At 35.7% G+C, this 21,035-nt stretch overlaps 2 protein-coding genes across 2 annotated transcripts in view; one reads left to right on the top strand and one right to left on the bottom strand.

Annotated features, from left to right (window-relative positions):
• The window catches only part of LOC136851619 (uncharacterized), a 108,636-nt gene extending 98,856 nt beyond the window's left edge, over positions 1 to 9,780 (bottom strand). The window contains exon 1 of the mRNA XM_067126005.1: positions 9,670 to 9,780. The gene's annotated coding sequence lies outside the window, so the exon portion shown is untranslated. The remainder of the gene's footprint in view (positions 1 to 9,669) is intronic.
• The window catches only part of trsn (translin), an 85,697-nt gene that overhangs the window by 10,022 nt on the left and 54,640 nt on the right, over positions 1 to 21,035 (top strand). The window lies entirely within an intron of this gene.

Genomic DNA, 21,035 nt, shown 5'->3' with positions numbered 1-21,035 from the left:
AAAGTCTATTTTTTTCCCTGCATGACAAGGGCTTATACGAAACCGCGAGCGCTCAGAGCAATTCAGAGAGAAGAGTGAACAAAATAAATGACTGGGAAAGGTGTCTCAATGTTGTGGTCAGTCCCGCACGTTTTCCAAGGTTTGTCTGGCCGGCTTCGTTACACATCAACTTGCTTATTAATGTCTTAAGACGATTATTTCTTATTGCACTATTATCGTATGTTAGTAGGCACTGATTATATATATATATATATATATATATATATATATATATATATACACACAAAAATACACACACACATATATACACATACATATATATAGGCCTACCTATATATGCACGTTCTTATAGTTCCTCATATGCTTAGAAAATACAAGGTTTGTTGATTAACGGTTATAGTTCATTTTGGTTACAAAAACATGCATACAGAGACTAGAAAGCCTTTTTCTTTATATTAAGAACCTATTAAACCTCTCTCTCTCTCTTAATCAACGAAAATGCACCTGCCATGTGGTGGAATGCTTACCTCATCCTCTGACGGTCAAAGGCCGAAAGTGAGGTTTCTTTATGATTGTCCCGTATTTGACATAAACTTAGGAATTAGTGCTTCAAGGAAGTTCTACTTTTCTTTTCCTGTCGTCGTCGAGCAAGCTGCGGCTCTTGTTACTATAGTGAAAAAAACACACCTCAAGTGTATGTATGTAGGCTATATATATATATATATATATATATATATATATATATATATATATATATATATATATATATATATATGTGTGTGTGTGTGTGTGTGTATAAATATATATATATACATACATACATACATACATATATATATATATATATAATATATATATATATATATATATATATATATATATATATATATATACACACACACACATGGAGAGAGACCATTTATACAAGAAGGCAGACGTGACGGAGCACCTGGTACCTTACCCAACCTGGGTCCTCAGGTAAAGCAAAAAATGATGAAGCAGGAAAAAAGATAAAGTTACAACTGAGGAAGCAATGGGCCCGGTATCTAAAAGAGGGAAAGTTATGGCTGTCTTGTTCCATAAGAGAGAGAGAGAGAGAGAGAGAGAATCGGCCCAGGCTCTGTCCAGTTCAGTTCAAGGACAAGCCGACACCAGAATGAAGTCGAGTTTTCTTCAAACTACATTTGAGACATCAGAATGATCCACCATAGGTAAAACCAGAAGCAAAAGAAACCGAGTTACGAGAAGAATTCCTCTGTAACGAGAAACATCCCATGCTTAGAACAATGGAGGCACGACTCTTAAGAAAGTTGTCGAACAGGTTTTTAGTATTCGCCTCAGCACATCTGCCCTGAACTGACCGATACCAGTTTGAAAAAAAAGTGTTTGTGGCTCGCTCAACCTCACAAATGGGTTTAAAATGCGAATGAGTGATCTCGCGTTGTGTTTGAGCCAATTATTACAGCTTTACTCATTAATAAATCGTTCAAATGGGTTGTACAAAGTAATGGCATATCCCTATATCAGCGGATCCTGATTGGCCTAGGCTAATCTGAATAACGAATTTAAAACGATGTCTGGGCAAAATAGCAAAAACATTACAGTATTATGTAACCTGCCATTACAAAATATCAATTAGTGTAGATTTGAACAATTAGGAGAAAAATTATGAACAGAAAATGGTTATCTATTTATTATTATTATTATTATTATTATTATTATTATTATTATTATTATTATTAGGATATACTGTATGACAGACTCGGTCGCTTCCAAGCAGAGCAACAATTTCAAACTGCAGTTCGGTGTCCAGAAGCTTCAAAGATCTGTGACCGCTTCGCATCCTTGAGCTATTTGTTTACACATCATCGTGAATAGAAGTTATTGACGAGCGTTAAAAAAAAAAAAGAAAAAAAAAAACAAAGGGAGGGGGAGTCGTGTTTTAAATTCCTCAATGTTTATTACGACTGTTCTAGTCAATCTCCAACTCATTTCGTGGTTACGTTGACCGAAAGAGGCCTTGACCTTAGGTCAGATTCTAGCTGAGGCAACGCTGTTAAATGGAATCTCTCTCTCTCTCTCTCTCTCTCTCTCTCTCTCTCTCTCTCTCTCTCTCTCTCTCTCTCTCTCTCTCTGAGGTTCTGCAAAACACTGTTACTTTCTGTACGTGTTTATGAGCTTGTTCCGTCATCTCGTTTAGAAAAAGGAGAGTATCTGTCCGTCCATACACTTACACTACCGTACGCATTAAAGCTAAATGACATGTTTTGTCACCTACACTTCATAATTACAAACCTTCAGAACACACAAACACACACACACTATATATATATATATGAGAGATATATATATATATATATATATATATATATATATATATATATATATATATATAAATTTCTGTGTTATACGCGTTGAATGTACGTTAAAAACTACATCGTGAATAAATAAATCTATTCACAATGCCAATATTTGACTTTCTCTGCCGAATCCCTGTTGCCAGTCGAGTGATTTTATGACAATATGAACGGAAAAGAGAAGCCGGGGAATCGGGCAACGGGTTAAATGACAATTGCTACGCACTGACACAGAAATCAGGCAATATATGAAGAGAACGTTGCTAACTGAGCTGGCCATATGCCAGCACGGGTTCTTGTCACTGAAGGAGCTAGTAAGAAGACGACGGATGCTTCGATTAGACTAATAACGGTAAAAATGCCATCAAACGTTTACACACGCACATATACATACATAAATACACACACACACATACACACACACACACACACACACACACACACACACACATATATATATATATATATATATATATATATATATATATATATATATATATATATATATATATATATATATATATATATATATATATATATATATATGTTATATTATATACGTATATACTGTATATGTATGCATGATACAACCCATTCATACTAAGGAATGTGGTATGCAGGCCCAATGTACAAAGTTTATACGTACGACATATTCACGTTTAGGCCTATGTGTGAGCGTGTATGTGATTAATACGCTTACAATCCATTCATACTAGGGAATGTGGTATATAGGTATGTATAAAGTTTATACGTACCACATATTCATGTTTAGGCCTATGTGTGAGCGTGTATGTGATTAATACGCTTAAAACTAACCGCAAAGAACCAACTGTACGAGGCAACCTTGCCTTGGCGGATACTGCACACGATTGCAGTTCGGCCCCAAAGCGTCCGGAGAAACCAGCTCTCTAAAAGTAATGCACTTTGTATTTCAATCGGGCAGGAAAAAAATATCGGTGTAAGAATGCGAGAGTGGGATATGACTGTGAGTGCATGCATGTACCTGGGCGCGCATGCGCATTTGGCACTCGCCCAACAATAGGACAGTCAGGTGCAAGGCCAGCTTCCACCGAAGGAAGCAACTGGATTTGAATTCTAAAAAAGCGTAGGAAGAGGCCCTTCGTGGGAAGACGCCCACGAGAGGAATCTCTCTCTCTCTCTCTCTCTCTCTCTCTCTCTCTCTCTCTCTCTCTCTCTCTCTCTATAAATGTACATTAATGAAGATATAGGAGAGCTAGCGATAAAAATAACTTTAGTCCATATTGATTACCAATATGGTTAGCAGAGGCCTGATCTGCAGATGCAGTGACAAGACTTACTATACATTTATTTTTAAACAGACGCTACAGTACACTACATTGCCCAGGCATGAGCACACGAAGATACGTAAATATTTACAGCATTTGTAAAAAGACGGAGAGACAACATAATTCACAAAATAAATAAAACTTACGGACGGTGAGTTGTGAGGCATTCTGTCAAACATTACACTTTTTCAGATTATTATCATTATATTATCATTATTATCATTATCATGTTATTATGACAGTGAAAATTGCGGTTATTGTTGTTTCACTCATTCCGTCATATGTCACCCATTTTTCTTCGCGAGTTTCACTTTTTACTTCTTCGTTTGAGAGCCTAAAGGAAAGTTTTAAACTTTTTTTTTTTTGCATTTATATATAGGCATAAACAGGTATATAAAAACTGAAGTACACACACACTCATATATATAGATATATATATATATATATATATATATATATATATATATATATATATATATATATATATATATATATATATGTATAAATTATATATATACAGGTACAGATATAATCAAATGAAAATATATATGTAAACATACATAAAACACATACATATATATACAGGTATATATATACATATATATATATATATATATATATATATATATATATATATATATATATATGTACACATATATATATTATATATATATATATATATATATATATATATATATATATATATATATATATATATTTCTTTCTCTAAATACAAGCATATGACGCCGTACTCATCCAATCAGCTACCGCACCACGTAACTTATAATGCGCGCATTTAAATATAACCACAGGAAAAGATCTAGGAGCTGGTTCACAGACTAATCCAGCCATCGTCGGCCTTTCCAGCGCCAACGAACCTGCAAGCAAACGCAAATCGTGACAATTAACAACAACAACAACAACAACAAAAAGAGGAAACGAGATGATTTCCAGGACCCCTCCCCTTTCCCCCCGCCCGCCCACCTCATCTCGCCTGGCTGGGGATAAGTGTGTGGGTGGGCGTAAGGTATGCAAGGCATTATTACGCCTCTCTCCGCAATTTACATAAATTATATCCATTACCTATAAGTATGCATATGACGCGACAATCGGAGAGGAAAATGTCATTACAAAATACAGCAATAAAAAATAATTTTAAAAACTGGCTGGGTAACTGCTGAGAAAATTACATGGGAAAGAATGGTCAGTCATTATAAAGTATATTAGACTTATACATTGGAGAGAAAACGTTAGGAAAAAGGGTAACTACGCATACATGCATACACATATACATATGTATATATAATATGTACGTATAACTGAATCACGAAAATATGGAACGTGGTTAATATATAGGCTAAATAAAGACAAAATCCACGAAGGAAAGAGAAACAATAAAGTGCAAGGCCTTTCGACTTATAGTCCTGCTAAGTAAAGGACTATAAGTCGAAAGGCCTTTGCAACTCCATTGTATCTCTTTCTTAAATTGATTTTGTCTATTTATATATATATATATATATATATATATATATATATATATATATATATATATATATATACATATACACACACACACACATATACATATATATATATATATATATATATATATATACACTATATGTGTGTGAGAGATTTTTAATGTGGCCTAATTTCAGGGAAGATTCGTCAAGTTTCAAATATGTGGATAAATCACAAAAAGTAGAAATAGCTTTAAAGTAGGGAAGGCAACGATATTCTAAATAGCAAGACTTGCAGTAATCACATTTAGGGAAAATTAATTATTAAGCATCAGAAACGATCAGCACTATCCTGGAGCAGCACGTCGACCCTATCTGCAACGATAAACCATTCATCAACAACCATCCTCCATCCTTGTGATCAAACCACTTCAAAAACACATTCATCCTTTTACTTAGCCCACTTATTTTACCAAATCTTCGTACCTCTGAATTTCATTCCTTACTCTACACATACCTTCAAAACTTCATCTGAACAGTTCTAAATTTTCCTCTCATTCACGCACCAAGTGAACTCCACTGCCATAAAGGAGAATTGGTTAAAAAAAATCTTCATTCATTCCAACTTTTGCATCTAGGTTCCCGCAATCTTCCTCGATCCACCTATTGTATGACTCACTTCTTCTATCACCTTACCACCATCCGTTACTGTTCTTTAATCACCTCCATCCTTACATTCACGTCACCATCTTCCTGGGTTCCATTCACTCTCAATTCCTTAGTGTTCCTGGCGTTTACATTCAACTTTCTCCTCTGGCAAACGCTTTTCTTCTATTTCATCTCTTACCGTTTTTGTAATATAGGCTACATATATGCATATATACAAATACACACACACGCTTTTCTACTGTTTCATCTCTTACCCTTTTTGTAATATACATATATGTATATATACAAATACACGCACACACACATATATATACATGCACATATACAATGCACGTCGAATAGCTAAAGATTTTGTAAATTCCCTATAATTTCGTTCATCTTGTGGACTGTTTTCTACTCTTCACTGGCTAGAACAAAATTGTTTGAGAAGGTTCTGCTGGAATCATTTGAGAGTCTAAGCGTTTACGAGAAATAGGAAAAACTGAGCAGAGTATAAAAAAAAGATTCTGAAAGCATTCTAGCGAGACGTGAGCCGTGAATAAATATTTACGAACTACTTCGTAATTTCTTTATTTTCTGCAAGCGTAATAGTTCTGCATAAGGATCATTCAAACACAAACTCTCTCTCTCTCTCTCTCTCTCTCTCTCTCTCTCTCTCTCTCTCTCTCTCTTCTTAGGAACACTTAATAAGTTCCGCAAATTACCATAATGCACTCTTTTACTTAAGGGCATAATGCATGTAGGACTGTGGTACCAATTTACTTTTGCATTTTTTATATATATATATATATATATTATATATATATATATATATATATATATATATATATATAAAGGCATACCTTCAAGTGAAATAATACATTGTAGCAATTTGCGGAACTTGCTAAGCGCTCGAGAGAGAGAGAGAGAGAGTGAGTGATTTCGTGTTTGAATGATCCTCATACAGAACTATTACGCTTTCAGAAAATAAAGAAATTATGTTCATAAACATTTATTCACGCCTCACGTCTCGCTAGAGCGCTTCCAGAAATATTTTATATATATTTTTGCTCAGTTTTTCCGTTTCTCGCAAACGCTCAGACTATCCAGTGATTCTAGCCAAACCCTCTTAAACATTTTGCTCTCGCCGATGAACAGTGAGAAAACGGTGTGTAAAAGGGACGAAATTATATGGAATTTACAAAATCTTCAGCTATTCGTTAAACGGAAGGAAGGACGGGAGAGCTAACAGTTTATAATATTTTTGGAAATTCTTCTTCCTTCTCGTAACGTTCTTCTCCGCATTTTTGTGGCATCCGGGATAATAAATCTTATTTAAGCAGCATAATTTGTGTTTAAAAAATGGTCTAATATTAAAACAAAACGCTAAGGGGGCGACAATGCGCGAATTTCCTACGGTTCCTTTCTCAAATCAAGCAGCTTTCTAAGTTCCAAATTTTCATGAAAGGTGAATTACAAATAATTTTCAAACGAAAGCTTCTTGGAGGGTTTATGATGGATGGACAGCGATAAAACTTTGTCTGCAAGGAGGAGATTAGGGTTAACTTTAACGACTATAGGTATCATTTATTCTCCCAAAGGACATCCCAGACACCCAAAAAAAAAAACAACTAAAATTAGTCTTCTCTTGATCTAGTTTCATTCTCCTGCGGGAATCTCTATAAACAAAAATAAATAAATAAACAGGTAAGTAAATAAATATATGAATAGGTAAATAAATAAATATGCCAAAGATAGATAACTAAATGAAAAATAACTAATAAACAAATAACCCTCTGGGTTTTTCGCTATATGATTGACGTAACTGGGTTAAAGCGTCGAATGGCCATTTTCACAGGTGTCTTAAGATCGATGCTTCTTTCCCTGGCTCATCGCTCTCCAGTGGTCATGAGTAAACTATCATCAATGTTGATGACGTTAAAAACAACGGAAAATGAAGGGTTGTTATAGCTTTAAATACAGTTTACGGTCAGGACATCGAGATGAATCACCTGACTGCCATTATAAACACAAATAAACGTTCAAGCTTATTCAACATAATTATCTATTGTAGAGTAACTTCTCGAACCAGCAAATATTACCGTTATCTACTTCATCGTCAATTTCTCTACAGACAGTTTATAACAACTCTATAAATATTACATTTATACTGGATTAAACAAATTAGGAAAGACATGAGACGAAACGGGTTGTTTAAGGAACTTTACAGCGTTATAGCCTAAGGTTACATTCCACTTGTTATTTAAATACATTTTTAACGCACCACTGTGGACATAAGTGACTCACTTTTTTATGGGTGTTTCTCGCATATCTTAGTTAATGAAGTCTTCACCTTCCAAAGCAATTTATTTCAAGCCAGGAATTAACGTAGTAGCTGTTTCTCTGATCTGTTATGTAAATACCACGAGAACTGAAAATATATAACAACTTGAAGACATTCAAGATGAAATTAAAGACAAATAGAAAAAAGGCTCAGAATAGAAAAACAAGTTATTCAAGAAAGCTATAAACTGTGGCTGACAAATAAATGGGACCCGACTGATGAATCGAATGAGGACCAGCCAGTGGAAGGACCTTCCCCCCGCCCCCAAAAAAAAATAATAAGAATAAATGATAATGAAGAGATAATGATGATGAACTATTTTAATGTTCTGTCTCTAGCATTCAAATAATGAATGGGTTTTTTGCGCTAGATTCTCCCTTGATGAAAGAGAAAAAAGCGTGATAACGCTGAAAGAAAATGATAATTTAAGATATATAATGTTCCAAAAAGATAGAAATGGGTAATTAAGGCAGTGACTCTGAGAGCCATATTCGTTATAATCTTGAATGAAAGGCGGAAACATAATTATAAATATTATTATGACAAGAACAACGATGGTAAAAATAATAGTAATAGGAATAATAACAATAACACAGCTGTTATGAATTACAAATCTAAAAAAATCATAATGATCGTAATGATATCTTTATATTAAAAAACAATAATAATAATAATTCACAATATTCATTCATTACTTCTTTAGAAAAGAAAACACGTCAATAAAAGCTACATAGAAACCTTGCCTTTTTAACGTGTTTCGCCGACAATACGCAATAGATAATTGTCGTCGCAACACTAGTTAAAATATCCCTCACTCTCTCTCTTCTCTCTCTCTCTCTCTCTCTCTCTCTCTCTCTCTCTGAAATTCCGTGGCAAAAATAGAACCCTTCAATACATTAAAAACAATTTTGGAACCAAGAATTACACAATGAGCATAAATCAATATTAATTTCGCCATGACTTGTGCAATCCATTGAAATAATACAAATTTACGGCAAGAACTACAAGGACACTTTCTACTCCAAAATTAGCGGTCGCGTCGTTTTCAGGTAGCTTCGGTCACACTATTTACCATCACTTTCCACATCAGTAGTGTGTATCCTGATGATGACAATGACCACAGGAAAGTTCAGTCCCTTGTAGGATCCTTCCACCATCTCCTTACTCCTGGTTTCTTGTGCAACGCCTCGGGGTTGCAAGTTCAGTTTTAGGAAGTCCTACGCACAAACACACACGTACACTCACTTCTCAGCTCAACTTGGTTTTCAAAAACTTTCTACAAAACACTTCGCGTTTGTTTTCCTCGTAGTCACGAGGTTTTGATAGATACCATGTGCTCATGAACAGCTAGCAATATCTTTTTAAAATCTGAAACATTTATGTCAAAGGACTCACTCGCTCCTTCCAGCCAGGGGGCCCAATAACCTCCTGCCCAAATGTTGCTAACTATTTTTTTCCCCCCAAACTCTTCGCAAACTTAAACTTGACGGCTCCCGACGAACTAACAAAAACACTTCCATCACTTCATTTCATTTAACGCATTAGATTCGCACCTGTTAGAACTTTCACTGCTCGTAAGAAAAACCCTCGTACGAGCTTCCATCACCAACAACACTTCGTAACCATGGGGACGCCTTCACTAACCAGAACTTCTCTACCTGTGGCCTCGTCCAGGTGAAATGACGCCGCTGCCAGACGCGCGATCAAAAGCGGTCTCTCGGATGAGCCTCGAGATGTTGTAACAGCAATTGTTATGAGAGGGAGCGTTCGCTTTGGAAGCAAGACAAGAAAACTACATTTAACCAGCGGCGAGATTTGCTTCCAAATTTCTATCGTTCATGTCCTATATAAGACTTGGCATTTTAATAACACTATCCTTGCCAAACCAGCGCGGAGAGTTTTCGTGCGCTGTCTTCAGGGCTGTGCGTCCTTGCGGGCAGATAACTTTTGATTTGTATTTTTCTGGATTGTTTACTATAAAAGGTTTCGGACAGAAATCCTGTTTATTCTGCAGACATTGCAATGTTCATACTAATGAACTTTATAATAAAAATATAATTTAACCGGCATTCTGATATTCTTGAATTTAAGATCTGTCAATATCATTTGATAAACTTTATAGAAATTATTATTATTAATATCTTGGCAATATAAATCAGTTGTGCCATCATCATTCAAGAACTAAACCCAGAATTTTAAGTAGGTTTCATGTTGCTTTCATATAAACCAAGCGTAAGATTATTGGCTCATTGTTTAATTTCATTATTTCTAAAAAAAATCATTCCTTAGGCTATATTTCTCTTACTAATCTGCCCTATTCCATATAAACAAATTAAGCATTTGACCGTTAAAAAACGAGATTCTATCCAGAGTGATAAAGAGTTCTTTTTCATGGAAGTAATGGCATTATTTATTAAGATATTTTCGGAGACATCTGTTCATATATATATATATATATATATATATATATATATATATATATATATATATATATATATATTACAAAATACTGGAAGCTTTATATCTGATGGAATTATTCATGGGAATGCTCCAACCTTGCTCAGGACTTGGACCTATGTGTTTCGCTTGGATCAATGGTAACAGTGACTCAGTGCATTCAGCCATCAAGAAGTACAGTGAATCAGATATGAGTAATCTGTGGCATAATACTCAAAAGTATAAAAATGTCAAACGTAAATTACAGGGAAAACCATTGTACACATTTACATAGGCAAGCATTATGAACTCAGTACCCAAGTAACCTAGCGGAGAGAGGTTTATTTCCAACTCTAAGCACGTAACCTTAATTCCTCAGGAATACGTATAATAGCAGAACTTGATTCTTATCGCTCTTGGTGACCGTGTGCATTAAGTGCCCGTCCCTCATGTCCCTACCCAAAAATGGTGGACGTTCGATTCCTGGTCAGGGTAGGCAGCTGTCATGTGCAATTACCTTTTGGTGTTGCTGTTTCCAAGGTAAAGTGCTTCAATGTATATCATAAATCTAGATCAATGTACACGCTCAAGCCTACTGACTAAAGCACACACCACACACACACACACACACACACACACACATATATATAAATCACACACACACACACACAGACAACACACACACACACATATATATATATATATATATATATATATATATATATATATATATATATATATATATATATATATATATATATATATATATATATACATGTATATGTGTGTCTATTTATGTGTTTAGTCAGTAAGCATTATATATATTTTTATATATATATATATATATATATATATACATATATATATCATATATATATATATATATATATATTATATATATATATATATATATATATACTGTATATGTATGTATATATATTATATATATATATATATATATATATATATATATATATAATGTGCATTATATAAATAGATTCGTTTATATACTTTGAAATGCGTGACTCAGTGTACATACACAGAATTGTCGAATAATGTGCTCCCTGAATACGTTAACCGTAGCATAAAATCAATTATTTAAGGCTGCATCTCTTAGCTGCTCTGTTTGGCACCTTATCTACCACACACAGAAAACTAATGCAACCACCCACCTGATTTTGTTTACTCATAATGCATGCATAAATCCGCAAACACACACATTTACACTTAGTGCTGTCCATTAGAGCGTAAGAAACGCATCTTAACCAATCCTCGAAGTCACGTAACAATGATGAGAGAATTTACAGTAACTTGAAGTCACCGAATGTTATACTTTCTCAAGTAAAATGCCTTACGCGTTATTAAGCAAGCACTGGGCGAACCGAAACGCGAAAACAAATATGCGGTAAAAGTTAGGCAATTATACGTAAGCTGACCAAGGTGATGTGAAACACCTGTGTTGCCGGCATTAAGGGAAAAACTGTCGTGTAGGGTGGACGTCAACCGCACCCAGAGGATTGAGAAAGTCTACGGATGACACACGCCAGTCTTGGGAAAACTTGAAGTATGAAGGTGAACCTCCTTTTCCGGTGTTTATAAACTGCGAGTTTCCTTATAGTGACGTCGTTTATGCAGTGGGTATTCATAATTTGTTGTTTGGAAAAAGTAACAGAAAGTATTAATGAAGCACCTTTGATACTACTGATAGGTTGTTAGTTTATTCTATCTCGACTTCATAGCTCATATGTGCTACATGTACCTGATAACATCAAGCTGTTGCTGGTTTATGAATCTCTTTGTTTAGCACTAACACACGCACACATGACGTCATATTGAAGAAATATGTATTCATACAAACGAACAGAGCTGAAGAAGTATAGAGCGACATTATTATTATTATTATTATTATTATTATTATTATTATTATTATTATTATTATTATTAATGATGAGCCCTATTTGACTGGAGCAAGCCCACACGGGCCATTGACTTGAAATTCAAGCCTCCAAAGAAGATGGTGTTCACTAGAAAAAAATAACAGAAGCAGAAAGAATGGAAAAGTAAGAAGGGTATGAATGTTGGACAGCGTTATAGACAAAAAAAAATAATAATGATAAAATAAAAAGACAAATAATCTTCAGACCACGGTCTGACTCAGTGAAGGTATATCTGAAGCAGAGACCAGTCTCCTACAGTGTAGGAAAGTCGCTGTAACAGGACTGTTCATCTTCCTATAGGAAGAATAGAGAAGCACCTTTAGAGAAGGGAAGGGCCTGCGCAGGACTCAAAGAGAAGGTAGAAAAGGACGACGATAAATGATGAATTATGAAGTGATTTGATGTAAAGGGACTAGATATTACATAGAGAGAAAAAAGAATAAGGTATAAAAGAAGTTAGAAACAGATGAAGGAGAAGGAGAAATGCAACATAATAAACTTTCTTCTGCGCAATGATGCAGCGTATAATCAAGGGAAAATAGATCTATCTTTTGGTGGTCTGGGTATAATGCTGTACGACCCGCAGCCCAACTTTAACCACAGCCCGGTGGTGACCTACCCTATATCGTTGACAGACGCACCAGCCTACTGAGGCTAGAGGGCTGCAATTTGGTATGTATGATGATTGTGGGGTGGATGACCAACATACCAATTTTGCAGCCCCTCTAGCCTTGGTTTTTAAGATCTGAGGGGCGGACAGAAAAAGTGCGGACAGAAAAGTGAGGACGTACAAACAAAGTTGGCACAATAGTTTTCTTTTACAGAAAAATAAAAATCAAACGGAAAGGGAAGAGAATAACTGAATAGAAAAAGAATAAAGAGAACAATTCTTTGGGGGGGGAGGATGGTGAAGACCCTCCCAAAAAATCAACAACATAAGAAAGAGAGAGAGTGAGAATGAGAAACGGTGGGGGGGGATGAAGATCAAAGAAATTGGAGACAGGAAGAAGTAGAAGGGGAGATGGAGAAGGCAACAGAAAGAAAGAAGTTAAGAAGAAGGAGAATGTAGGAGAGAGAGAGAGAGAGAGAGAGAGAGAGAGAGAGAGAGAGAGAGAGAGAGAGAGAACTGTGGAAAATAGGGAGAAAGAGAACGAGAAGGAAGAGAAGTAGGAAGAAAGATGGACGGAATCTGTAAGCGAGTGATGTGAAAGAAAGGAAATACAGAAAACAGAAAAGGGGCTAGAGAGAGAGAAAAGGCAGGAGGATACTTTACGAATAGCAAATGAAGACGCAGAGAGAAAAAGGAGAGGAGAATATTAGTAGGAAAGAAACCGAGGGAGGAAGAGATAGTACAAGAAGAGGAAGAAGAGACAGACGATCTGAGAAAAGATAAAAAAGTATGTAAGAGAAGGAATAAGGAGGATATGAGAAGATGGCAAATAAGAGGGAGAAAGAGTGAGTAAATGAAAGAAAAAAAAGTTGCTTTGGAAGGAATTAAATGCAGAGAGCAAGATTAGGGATCTAAAAATACGGTGATCAACGATTCACACGGCAAGGAAACGTCTGTAGAAAATAGATTCTTCAAAATCTTTTGCCACTAATTTCAAGAACTCTGAGGCAGCCGCATGTTGCTGCTATGAAAATCCCAAATCTCCCGCCAGGCTCCACTACGAGGCAATTTGATCCAAATTCCTCAACTGCCATTTTAACCCGTTGCTCTCTCCCTCAGCTTCTGTGTGTTATTCTTTTTCCCTGTCTCCCTTAGAACTGACTGCTTTACACCTTTCCCTTTCCTTATTTAAAGGGTATCCTAAAATACCCTGTTTTTTCTTCTCCTTTCACCCTATAACCTTCTTCTTAATTTCCACCATGTGCGTGCTGCAGGAGCAAAGTTGTCCTCTTCCTATAAGGGCTACTGTGAAGTACTTTTCTCGTCTAACTTAACCTTATTTAAAATTCAAAAGGACGATACTAGGCAGCAGAGGCAAGGAAATGGTCGCTGCATAGCCTAAGGCTCCTATCCACTCAAATGAGACCTGGAGGAGTAAGGCAATGGCTGTTGATGTTTCAGCAGGTAGCCCACCAAAACCCCGTTCCGAGCGCACAGGATCAGTGAGGTTGGGCGCTGTTTTAAACACAGGAATAGTAAGTTTGCTTGCTAGTTAAAATCTATCCCGGCCTGAGCGTGACTTGAACTCGGGACCAGTGCCGGATTTAGACTGGATGAGGCCCTTAGCTACACGAAGCTTGGAGGCCCCATTTTTAAAAATAAATGCCAGATATCCCAAAGGCGAGCATAAAAACTTAACCTTGGTCCTTCAGTTTACAGTCGGTTGACAGACCGTCATTCGATGGGCCGAGTTCAATTCCATCACCGGCTGATGAAAGTTAAATTTATTTCTGCTGATAGAAATTCATTTCTCGCTATAATGTGGTTCGGATTCACATTAAGCTGCAAGTCCCGTTGCTATAACCAGTGGTTCTTGCCACGTAAATAAGTCTAATCCTTCAGGCCAGCCTACCTGTTAATCCAGCTCAAGTGGTCTTACTTAAAACATAATATATATATATATATATTATATATATATATATATATATATAACTTTTTTCTTATAATATATATATATATATATATATAATATATTTAATTATTTGATTGATAGCAAGGTATATAAAGTGGAAATTGAAATAATTTTCAGTTAGATATTGAAATTCTCCCATATCTCTCCATACAAAGTAGTAGTCCCTAGAATCAACATTTGGATATAATTTTCAATATATCCCTGAGATATATTTACATGCAAAAACCTGATAAAATGTGCACTCGGGGTACACCTGTCAGATAAATGAAACAAAATACAACTTAAAGGATTTTCCAATTTTAATATAATCTTAAAATCATGAATCAGTTAATCGCTTTATAACATGATTTTCCCCAGTTCATTTCTTAATTTCTTAGCTAAAAAAACTCACCGTTCACCAAAAATTTCTTAACATTTTACGCTGGAAGATGACTCGATTTGATCCTTCTCATGGATAATCGCGATTTTCATAACAATGAAACAGCAAAATTTCCTCCATAAGGTTCATATCAATGTCATTTGCACACTTACATCAAAGTTTCTAACGCTTCGCGTTTCTGGACCTCTGGAGCTTCTAAGTCACCTAAAGTGAAAAGTTGTTGTGGCTTCATGATCGATTGGTAGTCATGAAAAATCACTCCACTGAAACAAAGGTTTATTCTGTAACTGATGACTTCTTGAAGTTAATTGATAATGGTTAATGTATGCACTATTAATGCAACTGTATCTCAGTAATGCCATTCCTAACCATTTTTGATAATTGAGTAATTTACCCACTTTAGCCCCACCCTCTCTTCCCACCCCCCAAATCCCCACGACGTGAACTTACCACTGAAATTCCCATTACTTTTTTCCTACAAACATTTTTGATAAACTGAGACCAACTTTCTGATGCACAAATAGTCTGACAAATTTGGAAGCCACAAACAGGCTACATTAGTTAAGTGAAAATTGCGTCACATGACACATTTCGAAACGCCACGAAACCTGAATTAACCTGTAAGGAATCGAAATCGGCGCTCAAAATAAGAGCTAGTCCCATAACAAGCTGCAGAAAGTGATAAACGATTCTATATAAAAAGAAAACAACTTTTGACTCAGGTCTCTCTGGGCAGGAGAGTTCGCTTAGCTCTAACTGTTCGGATAAGCTACAACCTCCTCTGCCCTCGGAGGGGAACCTCAGAATTTCTGCTGTCCAAGTTAAAATTTTGTTTACCCAATACCTTGCTTGATACTGATGATCCCCAGGCCACTAAGGCGGTCCCGTGACGTTGAGGATCTAAGCTAAGGTAATTGACTGGCTTTTTTCAGTACAATAACCTGCTACAAACTCATACAAAGCTTCTTTTCTTTCTTGAAACTGTTTTAAAGCAATTCATTAACATTTTAGCATATTTATCACTCAGTCACTTTTATCACTTTAAAAGTGTCAATAGTATCCTATTCGTGACTTTAGGTAACCTACTGTGGTCTTGTAAACTCGTCCTTTGATTTTTATATGCAATGCTCTCTCTCTCTCTCTCCTCTCTCTCTCTCTCTCTCTCTCTCTCTCTCTCTCTCTCTCTCTCTTCTCTTTCTAAAATTTCGGTTTTAAATGAGTCTCCAGTAGTTTTCATTAATTTTGTTCTCTTCTACTTTTTTCCATCTTCACTTCTGAATACTGTGCACTTATTTACCTTATTTCATTTATTTACTTTTAAATTCTAAAAACAACAACACCCCTGAGCTGTTCAAGCCTCCTTTAGTCTTAATCTCACCTGCTTACTTTGGTGTTCTCATACCCTCTACCCTTTATTTTCCTTCCATCATGGCGAGTCTGTGAGGTTCTCTTGCAACTTTGTCTCATATTTTTCTCATATTCATTTCCCATGTAATCCATTTTACCTTAAAACTTCTTCAAAGTATCATTTATTTCTTTACATCTCTTTACTTACTTTTTTTTCTTGTTTGGCTATCTTTACTCAACGACAATTTCATTTAAAATTTTTCTGTCGTTGTTAATATTTAATAAACCTTGGCTTACTTTCTCCTTTCTCTATCTTAGCTAACGCTTATTTATCTTTGTGGCTCTTTAGTTTGCTCCATTTCACTCTTTAATTATCCTTCTTAACCTTTTCACCAAGTACTTCATAATTTATCTGGTAGAATTCCACATTGACATAAACAGGTAAGAAGAAGCCCCTCTACTTAGTGGCTGTCATTAACTCGTTTTTCATGTTTCTTTCTTATTTTAGATTTTTATAGAAACCCAATTCTTAGGGTTTAAAGGGTAATTACTGAAACATAAAGATATGCTGGGTCGTACTTAACGTTTGGGAAGCACAAAACCACACGCCCCTCCCCTTTTAATGGGAATTTAAAATTTGCCTTAAAAATGAGATTCATACTCAGTTATATTCTGTATATCGATTAAGTCTCTAGTAATCTAACACACATTGTGACATGAACCAAAAATATTGTAACTGCATAATTTATTCATCAAACGTTGTAGAATGTTATTGTATTTTAACCCCTTTTGTCCTTCTTTTATTCATTTATTTTCTTGTTGTTCACATTTGTCTGTTTCTTCTAATCAGATGCCTTAAATGAGGACGATAATTTTGTTGCTGCGTTTATGGAGATTCTCCTCAGACTCTCCCAGCATAACATTTTTTGGTGAGAAAAATCGAATTTTGGACCTGATATAGGCTTTTGCTGGAAGTGGGCACTGGGCGTTCATTTCGTCAATTTAAGACTGGAAATGGCCTTAATCTTGGTGGTTTTGTTACAGACAGTATGCAGTATTTGATCATTCCAGAATTTTTTGACATGTGGGACATATGAAGTGTAAAGTGACAATCGCGAAAATGTAAAAAAAAAAAAAAATTAAGGTAGCAATGTGAGACCTGATTAAGTTAGCGTAAATTAAACCAATTTGAAATGACTCGTAAACATTTGGTACAAAAACTATTAAAAAACTACAGAGCACGTAAAAGCAGCATAACATTTTAAAACTCCCGGAAAAATATTCTGAAGTTCTAAGAGGACCACATAGACTGGCTGTAGGTTGTCCAGCTCATGGTCTGAGAAAGAGAAGTTCAGTTTATGCCTAAATCCGGCACAGCTTGGGATCCATGGGTTATTAATCGCCCTCGATCCCACTGAGCTACCACAACCCAACAGAAACCTTTATGGCGGCTCTGGGCATTATCTTGGATTAAGAAAGATGAAAGCCGATGTGGATAAAGGGTTAAAAAACCAGTTTCCGGTTCGTTTCTCCCAATAATATCCCCAGTTTTTAGAGTGATTACCAGAATGTTTGTTCCCAAACCTTATTTTCCTGATTTCTTTGTTTTAACTTTTTCACTTGTAACATTCCTTTCTTTATAAGTAGGTCTTTCTTTTCTACATCGAGAACGGGAAATGCTGTATATCGGGTCCACAATAATATTCAGCGGTGAATGATTGTTGATTTTATAAAAACGTTGCAAGAGCTTTCGAACCATGTCCTGGGTTCATCTTCAGTCTAAGTTCAGTTAGACTGAAGGGTTCAAAACTCTTGTAACTTTTTTTTTTTTTTATAAAATCAATGAAGTTAGATTGAAGATGAACCCAGACAGGGTTCGAAAGCTCTTGTAACGTTTTTATAAAATCAACAATAGTTCACCACTGAATATTATTGTGGACCTGATATACAGCATTCCTTTCTTTGTGATGTCACAACTGTCGGTCAAAACTTGTAATTTAATACCGTATCTAGATTTGTTGCATACCTGGAACACTGAAGGCCCTTAAATTTTACTCTTTTCAATAAGAGTGAATACTTGCTTGGTAAATACATAAATACAATCTTTAAATGGAAAACAAAGATAAAACCTCATTGAACAAGTACGTAACTGGCACGATAGGTATCAAATTTTATAGTGCAGGAAAAAATTTGACTTTGAATCCACTCCATATATCAGGCATTGAGAGAGAGAGAGAGAGAGAGAGAGAGAGAGAGAGAGATGACAAATGTGACCCTTGCAAGTGGTTTTCAGAGAGACAGAATTAAAGACCACAAACTGGAAGATAATGCAGTTCATAGACAGTTGCCAGACATCACGTCTTCTTTCCACAAGAGACATGATGTCTGGAAAGTGTCTGCGAAATATACCCTTCCTCGAATTTGTGGTTTTTCATTTTCATTGCAGTTCGTTATCGAGCTTTTTACACCAGAGGGTGTGGTTAGAGGAAGAAGACGAGGAGGATGAACTGTTGTCACAAGCAGAGGATCAAAATAAAATAAAAATACAATGTAAACAGCGGAGCTTTTCCGTGGAATTACCAATTTATATATATGTATAATATATATATATATATATATATATATATATATATATATATATATATATATATATATATATATATGTATTATACACATATATAAATTGGTAACTCCACAGGGAAAGCTCTGTTTATATTGTTTTTTTTTTTTTAGTCCACTACTTGTAACAGTAGTGTATTGGGACACTGAAGGAATAACTGAGTTTGGTCTGGCATGTATTTTTTTAATATTCTCCCACTAGTTCCGTTTTTATATATATACATACATATATATACATATATATTACAGTATATATGTATGTATGTATATATATGTATATATACATATATATATATATATATATACAATATATATATATATATATATATATATATATATATATATATATATATATATATATATATATATATATATATATATATATAACGGAACTGGTGGTGAGAATAAATTAAAAAATATGCCAGACCACACCCAGTTCCTCCTTCAGTGTCCCATTACACTCACCTTTATTGTTAAAAAACGTAAGACAAATCTTAGGGTAAATTAATATTGTTCCCATAAGCCTGATATCCAGCAGTACTAGTGCACTTATTTACGCATACTTGATATCTAATATCAGTAATCATATTACTGTACCGACTTGAACAAAGCGTCACCTGCTTAAACAAAAACTGAGGAAACCATTCATTCCCCGCGATCTTGAAGCTATCTGTCTTCTAAGATAAATGAATATGGGACCAGAGGAATAGCTGATAATTCATCTAGGCTTCATTTATGTATTGTGGCCAACAGTTGACCGAACGAGGTCACACTCAAACTTGACCAATCAATTCCAGTTACTCGTCTTTGGGAGAGGGAAACTAAACAAATTTGTCATGCGAGACACAGAGTTCTACATTTACTCTGTCCCATTGAAAGCCAATAGAAACTTTCATGACGAATTTCTCATCTTGAGGAATGTAGGGTTAAGAAATGTTTTCTTCTCCTACCTTTCTACAGTCTACCAGTCTTTCATGTGTTGGATACGTAAGTTAGCAGAAAATCTTAACTTGGGCGATTCCCGGTATAAAAAAAATTTCTCGTGTTAGCTTCGTAATGCTTTCAAGGCAGACATATTCTGTGAGAAAAGCTGGTGAAGGGCAAAGAGAGACAGACACCTATCACTTGGAACACGAGGAGCCTAATGGCCTGTCCACACTAGCGGGCATGCCCGTCGGGCACTCAAAGCTGTTTATATTCTCTCGCGCTTCTGAAGCAGTGTTACCAGACAATCGCATCATTCTGGCTCCATACTCGGTCGGTCAGTATAGTGGAACGGGTTATGGGAACAGTGTTTGCCCGTCGGGCAGTGCCCGCTAGTGTGGACAGGGCTTTAAGAAAAAGGCAAAGAAAATTAGCGCATATAGCTTATAGGAATGGAATACAGAGTTTAGGCAAAAATCCAAGCACTGCGACCTATGAGGTTATTCAGCGCTGGAGAGGAAATTGAGAGTAGGTTTGAAAGGTTCAGTTACACTTTGAAATAATTGTTGGGAGAGGACGGATAGCAAGATGGAGGAAAGATAATGGGAATGGAGGTAGAGTAAAAGGAATGAAAGGGGTAGAAGTTAGGGGGCCGAAGGGACGCTGCAAAGAACCTTTAGTAATGACTACAGTGC

This window comes from Macrobrachium rosenbergii, chromosome 3 (assembly GCF_040412425.1).
Source record: "Macrobrachium rosenbergii isolate ZJJX-2024 chromosome 3, ASM4041242v1, whole genome shotgun sequence".
Taxonomy (NCBI): domain Eukaryota; kingdom Metazoa; phylum Arthropoda; class Malacostraca; order Decapoda; family Palaemonidae; genus Macrobrachium; species Macrobrachium rosenbergii.
This window is presented reverse-complemented; position numbering and strand designations above follow the sequence as displayed.